This window comes from Diabrotica virgifera, chromosome 2 (genome assembly GCF_917563875.1).
Source record: "Diabrotica virgifera virgifera chromosome 2, PGI_DIABVI_V3a".
Taxonomy (NCBI): domain Eukaryota; kingdom Metazoa; phylum Arthropoda; class Insecta; order Coleoptera; family Chrysomelidae; genus Diabrotica; species Diabrotica virgifera.
Window position 1 is genome coordinate 42,060,173 of NC_065444.1, and position 21,559 is coordinate 42,081,731.

General features: G+C 31.5%; 1 protein-coding gene and 1 long non-coding RNA gene across 2 annotated transcripts in view; one reads left to right on the plus strand and one right to left on the minus strand.

Moving 5' to 3' along the window:
* LOC114329137 (peripheral plasma membrane protein CASK-like) overlaps window positions 1-21,559 on the plus strand; it is a 642,784-nt gene that overhangs the window by 344,774 nt on the left and 276,451 nt on the right. The gene's annotated exons all lie outside the window — the stretch shown is intronic.
* LOC126879496 (uncharacterized) lies at window positions 7,127-8,845 on the minus strand. The gene is made up of 2 exons (XR_007696073.1): window positions 8,175-8,845; window positions 7,127-7,307 (listed from the first exon to the last, which is right to left on the minus strand). It is a non-coding gene; the product is annotated as an uncharacterized LOC126879496 (long non-coding RNA).

Genomic DNA, 21,559 nt, shown 5'->3' on the forward strand with positions numbered 1-21,559 from the left:
TAATTAGCAACCTGCTTGTCCAGTTGCTCGCCTATTCCCATAAGTCCTCTTCCTCCTAGAGACTGTGGTAATGTTGTTCCCTCTACTGCACTGAGTGGATGATGTTTTTGTGCCTTTGTGAGAAGTGTTCTTGTTTTCTGCTGAAGACTTTATATATCCGTTTTGAACAACTTTATATCTCAAAATGAGTAACTCAGCGCGGAACAGGCGGTATTATTATTATTTCAGATTTAGCCATACAGCTCTTACTTCCTCTAAGGGGAAAATTCACTCTACCCAGATACCTACGGTATCAAAAAGAGGTGGGGCTCTTTCCGATTCCTATAGGTGATTTGCTATGCTGGAGTACGCCCAAAAATGTTCGTGTATATCTGGACATTGAAAGTGGTACAGCTTTCAGCATGGTCTCTAGAGATATTCATTCAAGCCCAACTATTTGTTTTCTAGAAGGTTCTTCGGAATGACTTTAGTAGTACAGACAATAATAGGTGTTGTCCGGCGAAATCTCCGTACTTGGCGATGTTTTCGTTATATTTGACACGCACATTATTGTTGTTAGGCAGAGGTGTAACCAGGATGATCCTAAGGGGGGGTTACAACTACTGGATCGTCTCTGGGGGCATGTAATAATAATGTTGTTAAGCGTACAACATTAAATTACAACCCAAAAGGGGGGGTTACAATCCCCCAAAATCCCCCTGGTTACGCCTATGTTGTTAGGTATCGCCTCATCAGTAGTGTTGTTTGTCTAATGAATTTATTAACTATTTGGTCTGTTTGGCTTGCAGTCCCAGTTGTAATTGTCATTTCGAGGGGTTCGAGCGAAAACCCGATAAATACCAAAATTATGAAATCCGGTATTTTTATTTCTGCTGTAGTAAAAGCACGTCTCCTACCACTGGTAAATGTTATTATTTGATATTAAAATTTTTAAGCACAATAACTAATAAAAACCAAACATGGTAAAAACCGTTAACTCATATTTTTAAACAACACCAACCAGATATATAACTGTACTGATAAAAATACTTTGTTGTAAACATATTTATAATATGAGAATCCGGTAGAATAATTTATCTTCTTTTTCCTGTGTAAAGTTTCTAATTTTTTTAGAAATATTTCTAAGTTAAAAACTGATAATTAATTTTATCGGAGATGAAGATTACAAAATTGTTCGTTTTGACAAAATATATTCATGCGAAAATCCGATAAAGAATTTTAGACTATGATAGTTTATTAAATTTCAGCACACTTTTTTCCTGCGAAAACCCAGTAAAAGATGGCGTAAATTGACAATTTAGTATTACGAAAACAAAAAAAGCAGTTAGAATTGGGCCCATATTTATAATGAAAAACAAACTAATAGCTTCCAAGGTACCACAACAAATCAATTGTAGTAAATTTAAATTTAAGTGTACTGAAAAGTTGTCTGAAGACTATTGAAACTGTAGAAATTACTGGAGTCTAGTAGTGGTAGTCTAGTATATACAATTTTTTATTTTGTACAATATAATTTTGTACAAACTAATTAGGACTAAACTTGTCCCTAAAACTTCCCAAAGAAAGTAACGAACATTTAGTAAGAAATGTTTCTTTCCACTAGCTTACCATGAATGAATTCCAGTGTGTTAAAAGTTTTTTAAAAAACGCTGTGTATGTGTATATTCTCAGATTATATAATAAATGCTGTAGCTAACAGTGATTCTACTGGATGATATTCTAAAGAAGACAATAGCGGAAAACGGTAACCAGTTAATAAAAATATAAGAAGATATTGGTTTGAATTAAAAAAAAAATCTCCTACTCTACGCCCTAAAAGGCTAAAACAAATTTCACCCAAAAAGCAACCATAGACTTATAGTATTTTTACTACAAAAACGTTATTACGTAGGTCAAAATTTTTGACGTAAGAGAACTGTCAAAACATTAGAATGTGACTTTTCATTATTGCCGTGTTTATAATAAACATAGCAATAATGAAAAGTCACATTCTAATGTTTTGACAGTTCTCTTACGTCAAAAATTTTGACCTACGTAATAACGTTTTTGTAGTAAAAATACTATACTTACCAACTCCGGGCAATTTACCAAAGTTATATAAAAGTATCTTTCCAATAAGTGAAGGAAAGGAAACGGATTTGATAAAGATGTGCCAAGAAAATATTTTCCAGAAGAGGTGCATGCTTGAATCACAAATTCAAAAACCGTTAATTATATCGTAGATCCAGTAGATCGAATTCCAGACGTAATGATGTGAGAAGAATCGGAAGAAGACACATTTTACCTTTTAATTTTCTAAAAAGAATGCAGATTAATTTATTTTTGTTGGAAGAATATTCAATTAAATTTTATTTTATAATTACAAAAATTCAAAATAAAAACCAATAAAGTCATATGTTATACTTATTCAACGAGGTAAAACCTGATAAATATCACGTTTTATTTTTTTTGTAGATACGTTTTTATAAATTAAACGTAAACTAAATTATTCTAACTAAATAATAAATTCTGTGCCATTTGGCTATAACAAATATTTGATAAAACTTCCTATGACGATTTTAAATCATCTTCAAATTTCCTAAAATCTTTAATCGCGATTATCTCGAAACAATGGTTTTGTTAGTTATCGGGTTTTCGCTCGAACCCCTCGATTTATTAATAAAGGCACTTTCCTTTTGAGTCATGCCGTTCCTTATATTCAGTTGCAGCAAACGCCTGGCAGCCCACGGTATAATATTGGATGGTTTTTTGGGATTGACATCCATATAGGAATAGGTACACGACAATTAGACCGAAATCATTAAACCGAAAGCAGTAGACCGAACTCATTAGACCGAAATGGTACATAAATAATTAAAGAAGATTGCAGTAAATAATTATGCTAAGATTTTGTATATCTGTTTTCTTGTTTATTGTATTTTTGAAGTTATACTTCTTTAGGCACGAGGGTGAATTTTTACATTCCCTGGCGCATGCGCACACCGACAGTATGGTATTAGTCGCTACATCTTTTAAGTTATGTAGCGCAAATAAGGTGTGCGTGAAAAGAATATATTATTATTGTAATAAAGATACTGCAATCAACAAAATATACTACATATTAGAACTATAGATACTACAATATTAGAGCACTAATAATATATTCATTATTTGAATATATTATTAGAGTTTTTAGTAAATATATTTATTATAATTTTTATGTCTGTGGATTTGTCTTCCTTCTAATAAGTATTATTGAAAATGTTTATTTTCAATTAATGTATCTGTCACCGTGATTGTAATTATGTCCGAGAAATGATCGATTGAATACAAAAACGGTGGTAGCTGATCGGTAGAGCATTCGCCTAGGGATCGAATGTTCAAAGTCACATCCATTTTGTTTTTAATTTTTGGTATTCTTTTTGTTCTTTCTAAAATTAGTTTAATATTTAAATACAATACAAAAAACTGTTTAAAGTATATAGGTATATTGATTTCGTTGAAATCATAATATGAAGTTAGATTATATTATAATAGAAGTATAACTTCTTACGTGCGAACAAAGTATACATACATTCTTTTTTTGTATTATTTTATATATAGACTGTGTAAATTGTTACTCTGTACAGTGTGGTATGAAATAATTTTCATCCGTTCAACAAATTAGTGAAGGTGAAGGAATTATAAATTAAACTAGCCAGTACTTTGTGCTGCCAGTCCTAAGCCAGAATAAAAGGTGAAGGGAGGTTGATGTTACCCTTGCTCAGATTTCAATCCTGATGGAACACCCTGTATTATGTACCTAATGCTTTTCGGTGTCCTGCTTTTCGGTCTCCTACTGTTCGGTCTAGTGAGGTTTTGTTAAAGTGCTTTTCGGTCTAATGAGTTCGGTCTACTGCTTTCGGTCTAATGATTTCGGCCTCTTTACAGTAAATCATAGGAATATGTCGTTTTGGATCTGATGGTCTTTGAATACCGCTAATACACCCAAACCGAATTACAACAGTGAATAAACTGTATTAAATGTTCCAATGTTGCCACATATGTAGGCTTGGCCGTTGTGTGAATGCATTCTGACATACTGTTAATTGTTTAAAATATGGAAAACATATTGTTGCATAAATTAATAATTCGAATCAAGCATTCTGCATAAAATAGTTACAGAAAATGATAATTTATACCACTGATGTTCTTTTTGCTGAAGTCTAGACAATAGGCCATTTCAAGACTTTGACGTTTATGACACTAATTGAAAGCTGGAAGGCAAACATTGAAATTATTTATATTTGTACCGCATTGAGTTTCTTAAGTTTTTTACGTTTAATAGTTTTTTTATAAAATAGTTATTGTTGTTATAAAATAGTGGTTTATATAATTGTTTTTATATAATAGTTTAATCGTTGTATAATAGTTTTTTATAGTTGTATTTTCCGAACATTTTGCTGTTGACTTCTGTAGCTTCTAGCTGTAGAAGTACTTTAACGACTGTATTTAGTTGTAAGCAGTGAATAAATAAACATAAGTAAATATTTTCAAAAGCTTTTGGTATATAGATCCATTTGCCCTCAAGGGGTATGAGTTAACCTACAGTAGAAAAAGTTTTTCAAGGGTGACAACATGGACAAATATAGTTACTTACATGGACATAGTTTTTTTTGTATTTGGAGCTTAGTAATAGTTTTTACACAGGTCAACAAATGAAGGCATTCAAGAGTTTAAATTCTTACAAATATTTTGAGGTAGGATTTGTATATAATTGTGGAGCTATAAAAATAAATAATTTCATCATAGTGGTTCACCCCAGATATCTTAAAAAATTGACCTTTTAAAGAATTTGTACAGTCGGAAAAATGAAAGAATACCCATGAACGGTCACGTCAAACAGGTACAATCACATATTTTGTTTGCTGTTCTTTTTCTATAAATAACAAACGATAGAGATAGATTAATTATGTTAATAATATGTGATCGTTCATGGGTACTCTTTCATTTCTCCGACTGTACCTGCAGTGAAAAAATTTCAAGAGAAGAAACTGAGAATCTGCCGGAAGAGGTGAAATGTTTTTTGATTTTAGACAACGCTCCTGCTCATCCCTCTGAAATAATTCTATGATCAAAACATGGCAACTTTAGTTGTATGTTTTTGCCAAAAAATACATCGCTTATTCAACCCATGGATCAGGAAATAATTTTAGCAACAAAATGAATATATCGCAGAAAGTTTTTAGATGAAGTAATTGTATGATGAAGATAACACAGAAGATACAAGAGGGCAGCATACTTTGCAAAACTTAACTGTTACAATTTGAAATCAACAATTTGTTAAGTTTGCTACAGCATGGAAAGGCAGTTATTAAGGGGTTACATAGGTCTTGCGGGTAAAAAAAGTGACTTTTTAAAAAAATTATATCTTGGAAACTAAAAATTATTTTTATTTATAATTGGAACATGTAAAAGTATAGTACACTCAAAAAAATTTCAGCCAAATATATTCATTTTTGTAGAGTTGACTGCAATTTTTCGACAACAGCCCTTTTTTGTGGTGAGCAGCATAACAAGTCCAGTCTCATCTGAAATTTCTTGTAGTTTATACCTCTGGTTAGTGAATGAACAAAGATTTTTTTATTAGATGAGGTCATTTTTGTTTTATCAAAAAAAAACTACTTTAAAAATGAGAAAAATTGGGGTCAAAAATGTGTTTAAACTTATGTAAAATCTTCAAATTTCATTTTTTTTAATTCCTTCGTTCATTTACTAGCCAGAGGTATAAACTACAAGAAACTTTTTTATTTCAAATGAGACTGGACTTAGTTTTGCTGTCCACCGCAAAAAAACTTAAACTCTACAAACATGAATATTTTTGGCTGAAACTTTTTTTGAGACTACCTTAAGTACTATACTTTTACATGTTCCAATTATAAATAAAAATAAATTTTAGTTTTCGAGATATAATTTTTTTAAAAAGTCACTTTTTTGACCCCTAAGACCTATGTATAACCCCTTAAAAAAATGTTTGATGGCCAAGATGCATACATATATTTAGAAGGAAAGTTCCTAATTTCTGTAGTATAATACATAATACCGAAGAGGAAGTAGCTCTAAGCGCCGGACTCCACTTGCGATTTGTAGTCGTGAAGATTGAACACATTCTTTCAAATAGAAGTCAATCCATGATTATTTAGTTACAAATGGATTGACTTGTATTTGAAACAATGTGTTCAATCTTCCTGATTACAAATCGCAAGTGGAGTGCGGTGCTAATAACACCAAAATATTCCATATGAAGGTACACAGACATTGAAAAATTCCTGGAATATCCCCGAAAACACGTTTCCTGAACATCCCAGGAAAATCCTGTGTCAGCATTTTAAACATTACTTGAACGTCTTATTGGAACATTCCATGAATGTCCACGAATGTTCTTTGGACATTCAAAATATATTTTGTAGACATTCCCTGGATATACCAGAAATACAGTGATGAGCGCTCTAATAACCTGCAAAATAGCACAAAAGATGGAAAACGTATTAAGTAGTGAGATAAAAAGAAATGAAACTAGTCGAGCTGGGAAATTTAGCGATATTAACTTATACATTTAGATTGTATTGATTGTGTACCACATTCAGACGTATCAGACGAGTTTGGAAACTACCACTGTCACAGTGACAGTTTTAGTTGACATACTCCTCTGATATGTGTAAAGGTGGGAAACAATCAATATAAAATAAAATTTAAAGGTTAATTTCGCTAAATTTCCCAGCTCGACTAGTTTCATTTCTTTTTATCTCACAACTAAATATGTTGCCCGTTTTTTGTGCTATTTTGCCGGTTATTAGGGCACTCATCACTGTACATCCTTGCTGATGTGACAATACCTCCTATCTGTTTTTTCATGAGTTTTGTAGGCGAGATGGAAAAACATGTTTTAAGGTCACCTCCTGTGTTCATATGTAAGTTTTGACTTGTTTTGTAGTTCATAGATAGTTTAATTTACTAGGAAAAAAACAAGTCAAAAAATATCATATGAAAACAGGAGGTGACCCTAAGACAAGTTTTTAGTCTCTCTTACGAAACTCATGAAAAAACAGATAGGATGTATTATTACATCACTGACGATATGTGGCCATACCAATTAATACATCCTTGATAAATATAAACATTTTTATTGAACAAAATCTTTTCATACATTTTTTAATGCAATTTACTGATATTCCTAAATATTTCAAAAAAATGTGTCACATTTGCTTTGTAAACCTTTCTTTTGCCTTTCGTAGCCACATATTCCGTTTCCTTCCTGGGTTTTTGTAGACCACTTCTCTCAGCTGATTCTAAAAAAAATAAAATAAATGGTAATTTTTCAATCCTTTACAATTAACAATCAGAAGAAATATTTACAGGTAATAATATGCATAAATAATAATATTTTGTATTTTGACAATGACGTCTGATTTGGAAGTCGAAAGCTTAATAAAATTATTTTTTAAGTTAAATTGTGGCTTATTTCCCAACTAGAATAGTTAATTACAAAAATGCCTCAAATAACTAGCTTCAGAACAATAAATAATTCGTTTCATACAAACATTCGTCCAAAGTCAATTATACCTGTAGTATTTCCATGAAAAGATTCTTTAAGTGAATTTTGCATAGTTTTCTTTAAAATATCTCTATCAGGCCAGAACACAAATTTTTTTAACCTAAGACACATTATATACAAAGTATTTTTGAAATAAGTTGATACCGGGTAGGGTGAAATACTAAACCTATATCCCAAATCTTTATAATCTAAGTTTAAGCTTAGTTTAGCTAAAGTAAGCAATACTTGATCACTTGGTGACAAAACAGTATTTTGATGGTATTTGATAAATGGTGTAATATACTTTAAAGCTATTTTAAAAACATTGTAATTTGCTAAACCAGTATAATTTTTAGTTTTGGCATCATCATTTTCTATACTTTCACAAGATAAAGCTAATTTCTTAAGCTGATATTTAAAATCCTGTGTTAATGTTAATGACATAAAATGTATTTGTTAATTTTTCCATTGTAATATATGTTTGACTATTTGGCAAAATCTTGTCTTCTACTAAACTAGCTTTTATACCAAATAATCTACCACTAACTATCCACTGTTTCTAAATCTACTAAAGTAACAGTAATGTATCATTAATGAAAAATGTGTAAAATCATAGACCTACCTAGTATTTGTAGAATATAAGACAGTCCAGTGTCTTATAAATCATTTCAAGAGGAATAAAAAAGCAATTTTTTCTTGTAGGTACCCTTTTCTTTTAATTCTCCTTTGGTACCTTAATTCCCATTTTAGATTTTGGGGAACTCATTTCATTGTGTTTATATACCCCATATTTATTGAAGGAACCCAATCTGGATTGTTATTATCAGTTAAGTCAGCTGGTTTTCCTACAAGATTAGACTGTTAACATCTTCAAAAATCGTTAATGTTCAAATGTTGTAACTTACCAGATATAAGATGATTACAGGGGAATTTCCATTTTGCTAGTAAAATCTTTATATTTTATTGCATTTTACCATTGTTGTTGTCTCTCAGATGATAACTATAACTTATTTAGTTAAATTGGTTCAGTTTTGTGCTTAGAATGTAGCACTGATGGTAAGTGGTAAAAGCTAACTTTATCACGATTACTTTGCATTTCACACTTCAAAACACAACACCAATGAGGCATATTATCTTTCTAAATTAATACTTCCAGAGAAAATGTTAAATTAATCTTTGTACAACAACTAAAATGATCTAAAACCATAAGAACCTGATAGAATAATATTCAATGTTTGCCTTCCAGTAGCCATATTGATTTAATTTTGACAGCATCTTGGAACGGCCTATAATTGTAAAACTGTAAAAAATAATATTTAGAGACTAAATACAATAGGAGGGTCTAAAGCCCCGTTGACCCCCTCTATATCCGCCTGTCGTCGTCCAATGGTGTATTAATATTTCGTTTTCTTTTCCTATCGTTTTCTTATTGGAATGTAAATAGCAAGACAATACCATTCTGGAATTATTATTAGAGATTCTTTCGCTAATGTAAGGTAGGTATTCATCCTTTTCGTTAATTTCCTATATCAAGAATTTTATAACTTCACGCGAGAAATGCCTGTAGATATAGACACGAAAGGTTGAAAGGTAAAAACGTTTGGTTAAAACATCCAGAAAAATCATATCAAAATCAATTTATTTAATTTTCCAAGAACTTCTCGATTGAAATAAAATCGTTAACAAACGAATACTTGAAAGAATAAATCTTGTACTAACGTTTCTATTCAGGTATTATTATAATCCACCATGAATTTTCTTCGAATCGGGTGTATTATTTGAGTAATCCACGACGATTGTCTTTATCTATACGGTTTTATTTTGATTGTCGCATTTAATCAACTGCCAGACGATAATATTTAGAGATGGGGCTTTTTATACAATGTGTAGTTGGAATATAACTTTAATCGTATCAACTAATTTTAATTAATGTTCTATTGGATTACGACACTTTCATTTATTGTGTGTAGAAACAAAGCTGACGAAAAATGTAAAAAACAGGTACAAATAACTTTTAACCTGAAGTAAAGACTCATTTTTGTAATTGGTAGAGGAAAGCCGCCAATTATGAAATACCATTTTGTTTTGGGGATATAGAATAATACCTTTATAGAAATGAAAACAATTTAATGTTATGACACATCAGTCATACATTTTTATGTAGTAATTAAAAGCCTTCTATTAAATATCTTAATTAACAAAAAAATCGAACAATAAAATAAAATCACAAATGAGTAACCAAATATGGAATAGGTACCCATATATGGAATATAGGCATAAACCAACATGTCAATAACAAAATAGATATAAACATCTGAGATCAAATAAATTTAAGTAAGAAAATTGTGAAAAATGAAAGAAGTAACTTTCACTTGCAGACATGAGAGATCCATGTATGAAACTCTGGATCAGCACAATCATAATGAGCCCACTAACACTTAATCCACTATTCCATAATTAGGCAACAACGACTGTCCATATTTGGATTTGTACATTAGATCAAACTAGTATCAACATTTTTTAAAGTCGTAATTTTTTAATTACAGAAAGTCATAAAATATCAAAATAAAGGTACTATTGATATTAATACGCAATAGCATAATAAGTCTGTATTCATGCATAATAACCAATAATACTCATATATTTACCTTTGAAATTTTCTGCGAGACGATAAAACAAAACGCGCCTGTCAGACACGTATCGTTCGCGCATCTGACACAGAGGTGTGAATACGATAATAAAGAGAGCGACTAAAGTAGAGGATGGTCTTGTAGTGCGCTTCCGACTTATATTTTCGGAGAAATCAAGGAATTCCATATTAGGGCACTATTCCATATTTGGTTACTTTTCTCTATAATTTAATCAAGAATTAAAATTCTAAAAAATCCAAATGGATTACATTATGAAGGTTTTCGGATTTATCAGTCCAACCTCAGTGAATCTAAAATTATGTAACCCCACTTAATGAAAATTGAAAAATATTGGTGAAATTTTGACCGTTAATAATAATATGGTTATGATTTACTTGCTAAATAGCCCCAAAACCAAATAGTGGTTGTATTTAATATGAAATTTACATTATAAATTTGTAAAAATAATACGACTTGAAGCCGATGAACCTGGATAACTTTCCAGAAATATGAGATGTACTTTAGCAATATTTATACCGTACGCTTTGGTCTACATTTGTCTGCCAAATGATTCAGATTAGTTAATTATTTCCACATATCTGAATCATTTGGCAGACGAAAGTAGACCAAAGCGTATGGGTGAAAATGTTAGGGTAGAGAAATCTCATGTCCTCGGAAAGTTATCCAGGCTCATCGGCTTCAAGTCGATTTATTTTTACAATTTCATAATAGAGGCTTTCGAAATGTGGTGCTTTAGAAGAATTTTAAAAGTGTCTTGGGGATGGACAAGATTCGAAACTCTACAATACAAAATCGAAGGTTTTAGCAAAATTGAGATTAAAAAAAGCCTGAAGAAGAAAAAGCTGGAGTACACCGGACACGTAATGGGTGGTCCCAAATATAGGCTGCTACAAAATATAGTCCAGGCGCCAGAGGGGTCACCGTGTCCTTTTCAATTCTGATGAACAAACTCAACAGTTTCTTATGGATTTTTGGCTGCTGAGTACGAATTTCGAGGGTGAATTCCGATCCGAGTGGTCAAAAAATTGTTATAAACAATTTAATTGTTTATAAATTGTTTATAATGCTCTGGCTCATAAACTAAACGAGATAAAAAAGAATGCTTCAAATAAAATTTGTTCGTTAATAAAAAACGAAGAAAAAAACGTTTACAAAACTTAAATCCAACAATTATAACTCAAGATATTGTAAAATTAGTGCACAATGCAACTTGCAAAATAAGTATTTTTCGAAGCTGTATTGATGGTAACTGGGTTTTTACGCATGAAAATGAGACTTAGAAGGTCTCATTTTAAAACTTCATTAATAGGCTTCCAAACAAAGTTTGTTAAATTATTTTATCTTTATTTGTTTTAAAGTTATACCCGTTTGAAGTTATAATTTTCTTAAACAAATTGTACATTAATTTGTTTATAAGGGTTTCAAATAAATTTGAGCTGTAAACATTTATATTTTAATTAATAATAAAGATAGTATAACTTAAAAGGAATAATTTGAGCTTAAGAAAATATTCGTAAGTTTATTTTTGGTCAAGATATCGATATTTCAATGGCGCGCTATGAGCCGCAATATCGGCTCACAGTCAAGTATTTTTCGACGCTTTATCGATCGTAACTCGGCTTCTACGCATGCAAATGAGGCAATATGTAATGGATCGAGTTATTTTGCAACATCATCATTGCATATAAAACGAGCTTTTATGTTGTGGCGGCATACATACAATTGACTTGTGCCTTGATGATGCTGCAAAAGAACTAGATCCACTTTATATGGATACTATCCACTATCCACTGGATATCTATATGATATAGATTATATCTATATCATATAGATAATTAGACTCTGAAACCCCAGAAAGTTTTAGTTTTACTGCCTACAAGAACAGACTTAGTACCACCATGTAACTGTAAAAATTGCTTATGCAGATGTAAAAAAGCTGAGATTCCCTGCATATCTCAATTCAGATGCATGAAACAAAAAGTTTGTAAAAATAGTATTAAAAAATAATATCAACTTACTTTTTAGTTCTATTTCTAAAATATTAATTTTTAATGTTTTTTTTCTCATTTAGTACAAAAAATAGAAGACAAAGTAAATAGAATGAAAGGTGATACGAGGTACAGTATGTTGATTTAATTATAAGAATTATATGATAAATTTTATTAGGATCTTCAAAAATGAAGAATGAAGATAACGTATATATATATATATATATATATATATATATATATATATATACATAGAAATTATAATTTGCATCGAGAAGTTAGCGCGTGAACCTTTACGCGGTGAGCCGATTTTGCGCCTCAGAGCGCACTATTAAAATATCGATATCTTGGCCAAAAATAAACTTACAAACATTTTCGTAAGCTCAAATTTTTCCTTTTGAGTTCTTTTATGATTATTGTTAATTAAAGTATAAATGTTTATAGCTTAAATTTACTTGAGACCCTTATAAACAAATTAATGTACAATTTTTTTAAGAAAATTATTACTTCAAATGGGTGTAACTTTAAAACAAATGAAGATCAAGTAATTTAACAAACTCTGTTTAGAAGTCTATTAAGAGGATGGGTACGTATTTTCGGCTGCAATGCTATTCAAATGAGGATTCATTTTTTTCGAATCCTGAGGAAACTAATAAGTATTTTTGAAAAATTTAAACGCAGAATGAAAGATTACGTTATTGGCGAGGGCCGAAAGTCCCTGAGAACTTCTATAATGTTTATTTTAATAAGTTACAGGGGTGAAAAACTAAGAGAAAATTTAGTGTGATATTTAATTTAAAATATCTTATTCAAAATAAACTTTTTATATATTCTAAGGGACTTTCGGCCCTCGGTAATAATATAGTCTTTCATTCTGCGTTTAAATTTTTCAAAAACATTTATTGGTTTTTTCAGGATTCGAAAAAAATGAACACAATGTCCGTGGTAATATTTCCAAATCTATCTTTGTCATACAACGCACTCAGTCGAATATAATATTGTCAGCATACTGCCAGTCAGACAGTGACAATTTTAAATATTTGACATGGTATCGGGAATATTTTGAGTTGTTGATTAAATAATATTGATATATAGTGTATTTGATAAATAATTAATTTAAGACGTGAACTTAATAAAAAGTTATTTATTGTGTATTATTTGTGGAAGATCCAAGCAGAGAATACATCAGGATAATATATTCTGTGATCCAAGTATTTTGTTGTTAAAGATGTTCAAAATTGTAAGCGTTCCATAACAATATATTATTAAAAAATCACTTTAACACTTTTCCTCTTTTCTCGATTGAGTATTACTTTTTGTTGTACATATAAATTATTACAATCACTGAATACATAGTTAGTGAAAAAATTATCACATTTATTAACTGAATTAATAATTTGCAATTATAATAATAACATTTATCCAAGAACATTCAAACGCCATCTCTTTAAATTAATGATGACATTTTCAAGTAGAATGACATTCTAGTAATGTTTACATATCCATACCATTGTGAATTTTACTACACGTAATTTGCCGTGTAAAGACAGAAAAAGTAGGGATGCCCGTAAAATATTTGCGAATTATGTACCGATGGCCTTATAAAGCTTTAAAATGAGACAAGTTGCGATCGATAAAGCTTCGAAAAATACTTATTTTGCAATTTGCATTGTGCACTAATTTTACAATATCTTGAGTTCTAATTGTTGGATTTAAGTTTAGTAAACGATTTTTTCTTTGTTTTTTATTACCGAACAAATTTTATTTGAAATATCCCTTTTTATCTCTTTTAGTTTATCAGCCAGAGCCTTACAAACAATTTATAAACAACTAAATTGTTTATAACAATTTTTTTGACCACTCGGATCGAAATTAACCCTCAAAATTCGTAATCAGCAGCCAAAAATCCATAAGAAACCGTTGAGTTTGTCCATCAGAATTGAAAAGGACACGGTGACCTCTATTTGGCTCCTACAAAATATCAAGAAAGGGAAAATAGCAGGCAAACGCAGTCCAAAACGAAGAATGACTTAATGGTTGAAGAACTTGCGAGATTGGTATGGATTGATACAAGCATGCTATTTAGGGTGGCGGTGAATAAAATTAAGATAGCTGTGATGGCAACCAACTTTCTAAAAGGATATGGTACACGAAGAAGAAGATTGTGTTTTTTACGTGTATTCCGAATATTATATTGCCAGTTCGATATCTCGTAGCAAATTCGATATAACCGATCTGAAAGTCGAAAAATCGAATACTGATTATTATACAAATACATATACTTATAGAAATTATGTTTGCTAACCGGTAACAAAGTTTTCGTTATGATAATGCTCGTATTTTCATCTCGTTTTTTTTAATTTCAAACTTATTTTATAATATTGGATTCCTCAGAGATTTAACTCGGCAAATCTAAAGCTTAACAGCTTTACATCTGTCAAGACTTATCCTGGAGCAGACTTAGAGACGGACCACGTTCCACTGGTGGAAGTATTTCGCATCAAACTCAAAATAGTGCAGAAAAAGTAATCACAATCATACGACCTACGTATGCTAAAAGACCCTGACACGAAAATGAGGGTCCAAGCCACGTTAAACGAGCAAGTGACTGCAATTAGAGACGCATCGAACGAAGAACAAATGATCAAACAGATGACCGAAATAGTTCAAAATATAAAGGATAGACACTTAAAGGCAGATAAATTAACCAAGAAGAAATCATGGATGACAGATGAGATCCTGAAACTAATGGACGAAAGAAGAAATGCAAAATATAATCCCAACACATACAAAACAATCAATATATCAATAAGAAGGAAAATTAGAGAAGCGAAAGAAAAAGAAGCAATGGAGAGATGCCAAGAAATTGAGATTCTACAATCAAAGTAGGATAGTCACAATGTACATAGTAAAGTAAAAGGACTCACAGGTGGACTAAGACGGAGACAGAGAGGAAATCTAACTGATTCTGACGGAAACATCATCTTAGATAAACAGAGTAAAATTAGAACGTGGAAAGAATATCTAGAAAAACTATTTGAAGACCAAAGAGATAACACCTTTGAGCTAGAAGAAGAGGTAAATGATGGACCAAGAATATTACAGCAGGAAGTTTATTCTGCCATAACACAGCTAAAGGATGGCAAAGCAGCAGGTCCCGATAATATACAAGCAGAACTACTCAAACTGATGGACAACGAATCAATAGCAATAATCACAAAGATATTCAACAACATATACAACACTGGACAAATACCAACAGAATAGCTGAAGTCTGAGTTTATTGCACTTCCAAAAAAACCAGGAGCCAAAAAGTGCGAAGAATACCGTACGATAAGCCTGATGAGTCATCTCCTAAAATTGTTCCTAAAGGTAATCCATACGAGAATTTACAAGCTATGTGAAAGTCAAATTTCGCCCAACCAGTTCGGGTTCATAAATGCTGTTGGTACGAGAGAGGCTTTGTTTTCAATACAAGTCTTATTCCAGAGATGCAGAGACGTAAATTGCGACGTATACGCATGTCTGGTTGATTACGAGAAGGCGTTTGATCGAGTACAACACCCCAAGATGATGCAAATACTAAAAGAAGCAGGAATTAACAACCAAGATCTGAAAATAATTAGAAACCTTTACTGGAATCAGACTGCAAACCTCAGAGTTGACGGTGAACTCACCGAATACATATGTCAAAATCATGCGTGGAGTGAGGCATGGCTGCATTTTGTCCCCCCTAATTTTCAATCTTTACTCTGAAAAAATATTTATCGAAGCTTTGCACGAAACTGAAAAAGGTATTCTACTAAACGGGTACCGGCTAAATAATATCAGGTATGCAGATGACACCATAGTATTTGCGGACAACCTAGAAGACCTACAAGTCCTCATGGACAAAATCACGTATTACAGTCAACAATATGGACTCAATATAAACGTAAAGAAAACAAAGCTTATGATCGTCAGCAAGAAAAACAGAAGGTCAAGTCTATATCAACCAAACCCCTGTAGAAAGAGTGAGGCACTGCAACTACCTCGGCACCATAATAAATGAAGAAAATGGACCAATAACCAAGAAATAAGAGCGCGCATCGGAAAAGCTAGATCAATCTTCAACCGTATGGGGGCGTTTTTCAAGAGCCACAACCTTTCTCTTGGTATAAAAGTAAGAATGCTAAGATGTTACGTCTTCTCTGTCCTTTTTTATGGTGTTGAATCATGGACCTTGAACGAGGATATGTGCCGAAAATTGGAAGCATTTGAGATGTGGCTATATCGGAGAATTCTTAAAATCCCATGGACTGATCGGGTCACAAATGAGGAGGTTCTTAGAAGAATGGGGAAGAACCGAGAAGTGCTAACCACCATCAAATCTCGAAAGTTGGAATACTTTGGACACATTATGCGAAATGAATCCAGATATGCCCTACTACAAGCCATCCTGCAAGGAAAAATATTTGGAAAGCGAGGTCCAGGAAGAAGAAGAACATCCTGGTTAAAGAACCTCAGAACCTGGTTCAACACAACATCTGTCCAGCTTTTTTGCGTTGCTGCAGATAAAGTGAAGATTGCCATGATGATCGCCAACATTCGTCACGGATAGGCAAATCAAGAAGAAGAAGAAATCTAAAGCTATTGTGAAACATCAAAATACCGTTACTTTAATCAAGAACGAGCTTTAAAGCTTTTGACTGTCACATTCGCACGAATGCAGAAACACCAAAACAGTGCTTGTTAACGACGGGCGATGCAATTGGAATTGTTACGAAAGTACTTGTGGTCGATTTTAGCGATTTCATTGGAAACTGACGACCATAGATCGTTAATTAGAAAAATCACTCAGTTTCTGTCGCGGCTGATTGTTAATTGAAAATGTTGTCATTCACTGCGACATTCATCGAAAATTAATTTGAGATGAGTGGATGATGTCGCCGGCCGCGGACAGTTTACGTACAAATATGGGGCGTCAGGGGAATTGTATCAAAACCGAAAAAATATCTGATATTCGATCAACAGATCAGTAAATAGGCTGTGATAGAACGGTGTACTTTCTGGTGACACACCATGTTATTTCTTACGAGGAAACGTAAAATAGCGCTAAGATCCATTCTGGTAGCTATTGAGGCTTTTCAAGAACATGCATGAATTCGTTAGGAAACATGGTCTAAACAGGGGTACAATAAAATAGCCAATTGAAAGATGTTAAACTTATATGCGATATCAATATTCATTTAAAACAAATAGGGTAAGTCTGGGATATATGAACCACCGTTATTGGGACCGTGCAAGTTCGGCAAAGCGACCTCTATTTCTACACTCTGTACTATTATTCGCACTTTTAATTATATTGGCCAATTATATTAGTCCTGGTTACTGGATAATTGTCAAGGCCATAGTCCAAAAAAATAATAAGAAGAAAAAATAAGATTCAGGTTATGTTATGAAAACATCAACAATTGTATGTAGTAAATAAAATTAGTTATTAAAATGCAGTACTGCAAGCAAAATACAATTAATTAAATTTACCTTTATATAATAATTGCATATCATACACCGAGAGAAAAAAATTTTTGACATAAAGAAACTTTATTAATATCTAAGAAAGATCGACTTGGCATATTGCCTAAGAAATATATCTTTGTATGTAAGATATAATTTTCTAAAATATTTCAAATAAATTCTACTATAGCCAAAGAAATATATCTTAAACATGATTTAACTATCACTTTCTGGCAAACTTCAAACCCATTTATCAGAAAGAAATTACACTTGATGTTAATTAATTTTATTAGTCATAAAAATATATTTTCTACACATTACAAAACTATTCTTTCTGAGCAATAATATTTCTTAGTAAGGAATATTATTATTTTACTATTAATAATTAATATATTTAATGTTAAGAAATATATTTCGCAGAGATAAACGTATATTTAGAGTTAAGTTAATATTTCTTGAAAATAAAGTGATATTACATACGGCGAAATAAATCATTGTGTTAAGGTAAAATCATTATTTATTAATAAAACAATATATAAAACGTTATTACTACATACAAATATTTTCTCCACTCTTAAACCACTGGCTTCTACACAACAATAAAAGGATGGAGAGGCAAATCCAACTTCGTCAAATTTTCCTTCTTTTGTTAATAGCACTTTGTATATCAGCAATTCACTAAAACAAAATCGTTATGTAGAAAGAGTAAACTTACTTTAATAAAATGTTTTTTATAAAGATATAGATATTTATTTTGACAAATTTAGGAAATACAAAAAAAAACTAATACACGGCCCCACACATGAACTATTAATACTAATAATAATCAATCATATTTAGTTCAAACATGGCATTATTTAACCTACACATCTTTGTTTATTTTTTTCTTTTTGTTAATGAAATATTAATTATTTATCTGTATAATATTAAGTCACACAATAAACATTGTTTAGCTAAAACAAGAGGAAAAATACAACCAATGAAAACATTGAAGCAGACATAATAATATGTAGTTTTCTTAATTTTTATAATCTAAAAGAGACAGCATACCTAATCATTAAGAAATTTTATTACGGGAAAGTATTATTAGTTTACATCTAAGTCATTTAATATATATTAACTAATTCACGGTTTTCGGCAATAACATTTCTTAACCATAAACATATATTTCTTTTAGACTAACTGATTTCTTTATCTCAAATAAATTAACAGAAAACATCCTCAGCGTTGCACCCGCCATGTTTGATATAGCGTTGTATTTTATATTTTTATAGAAGACGATACATTCAACAAATCTATTATAGTTGATACATAAGTATACACATTTTTAAAAAGGTACTTACATGTATAAAGTTCTACCATTTCTGGGAGGCCCCGCAGTTGGTTAATAACTCCTTTCTTAATATTGTTCTGAAGCTATATATTAATATCATTCTGTCCCAGCTTTAAATTGTGGCATATTTCCCAGTTAGAATAATAAGCTCCTTTATTTCAGAGTCGTCCATCATTATACCTAAAAAGCATACAAAGATACTATTATGTTTCTTTTTTAACCATTCGGATACGCAACAATATTATTATTACATCTTAAATTACTCAATTTACTTTTATTTAATACCTATATATGTACGTACCTTCAAAATATCCGTTAATTTTTAAGGAACACCAATAAATCAAAAATCCATCTATATGAACATGAACATATCACGCCATCTTGACAAACACTGACGACTAAATCATAAATAGTTAATCTGCGCAATTCTTTTGTGGAAGAAAATCTCTTTGCAAGTAACATTTCGGCATTAATGACAAAGTTTTTTTTTATAACCACAGTTACTACAGAGGATATTTCTGAAGAATTATTTCTTGTGGTTTAAAATATTTATTTGATTGCAAGAAAATTTCTTGTTCACAAATATAAATATGGATTAACTTAACATTATATTTCTTATACTGCAAAATATTTGTAGTTTTCAATTTAAGAAATAAAAACTTTATGATAAGAAAATTAAATGTGACCATTAATGCATTTCTTAGTATTGAAGAAATTATCTGTAAGAAATTATTGAGTTGTGTTTAAAAAACTCGTTTCTTTATATGTGAACCGGTATGTTTAAGTTAATAGGATATGTTAACTTTTAAGAAATATTGCTCAAAGAAATCGGTGTTTTAGGAGAAAAGAAATTGTTCTCTCGGTGTATCAATATTGTGGAGCAATATAAAATTTTTCTGCTTCATTGACAGAAGGTATGAAATATACGTCAATTTGACAATTTCAATTGACAATATGAATTATTTAAGATAGTTGCAATATTTCTCCGCGACTCGCGCAGGGTCGTTTCTCGTTTCCCTTTCCAAGTACTTGCACACCGCGAATAGACGGACCGATCGAATATTTCGATCGCGTACCACAGCAGAACTGCATACCTAGGTATGATGTTAACCTAAAACAACGTGCCTGTAACGTTGTTTGTTTGAACGAGGGGGGGATGGTCCATCTATCCCTGACAATAGGGATAGACGGAATAGGGATATTTGGGATAGTTGGACCACTTATAAAACCTGGGATAGTTAGACCATGTCTCCTTTCAGGGCTTAACCACAGTATAAATACGGACAGTAGTACCACTCTTCGAAAAATTGAAAGTAAAATCTGTAGTCGCGCATGGCGACCGCGCAATGTTCTTAGTCGCTTTTGCCCCACTCTTGCATTGCTAGTCGCATAGAAACGTACGCATTTTAACAGGGAAAACCAGCATCCACCACTGGTGAATTACCAATTGCATACTATACTGCCGGTATTACTTCTTGCGATCAAAGCGCCGACAGAGGAGTGATTTTACTGTGGAACCTCTGTATATTGTGGCTTAACTATATCTTTAAATTAAATATTACTATAATATTATATTAATATATAAAATATTATTATATTCATATATAATCATTAAATATTAATATATAAAAACATGTAGGCACTGCGAAAATGCCTACTTTTGGAGAGGAGAATTCTCTGAAGAAGCCTATCTGAAAATATAACTCCCTCAAAGTTATTGGACAAAATACAACCAGTGCCTTGTGTCAATAAAGTTCAGACTTTGAAAGATGCCCTTGAAATTACTGGTTCAACTATCCCTATGTTGTGGTCCATCTAACCCAGAGGGTACGGGATTGATGGACCACTTGTCATTTAAAAAAATGTTTCAAATTGAACAAATAGTCTATATAAATACAGTGTTTCAATGAACAAAAACATCAGAGTTCTTATTTCATAAGAATTGGGCCAATAATCACTCAGTAAAGTCAAAATGAAAAAAGTGGTCCATCTAACCGGGAACTACCCTACATACAATAGCATACATTTTTCGCAATAGCATTAATGCAGAAATATACCTACCATTATTGAATAATGTTGGAAAATATGGTCTTGGTTAAAGAAACGATAGAGGGGATAGATTAACACATTACTGTCAACAAAAAGATCTAGTCATAACGAATACTTGGTATAAGTTACTGCCTAGGAGACTTTACATATGGAGGTCACCTTTAGAAGGACATCAGGGCATTATAGGGAATCAAATAGATTGCGTGATAATAATTAATAAAAGGTACAGGAACGCTATTACTAAGGTTTGTGCATTACTTGGAGCAGATATAGGATTAAACCACAATGTATGAGTTGCAAATATTAAACTGAGGTTCGCTACAGTCAAAATAAAGAACCATAAAACATCATTAAACATTAGAAAAGGCAAAAACAACTCTACGAGAACTCTTCTAAGAAAAACACATGCAGCAAACATAAACAATAGGTATTTATCTGATAAATTTATCTGATATGATAACTGTGGATGATGTTAAAAAGTCATGGACCG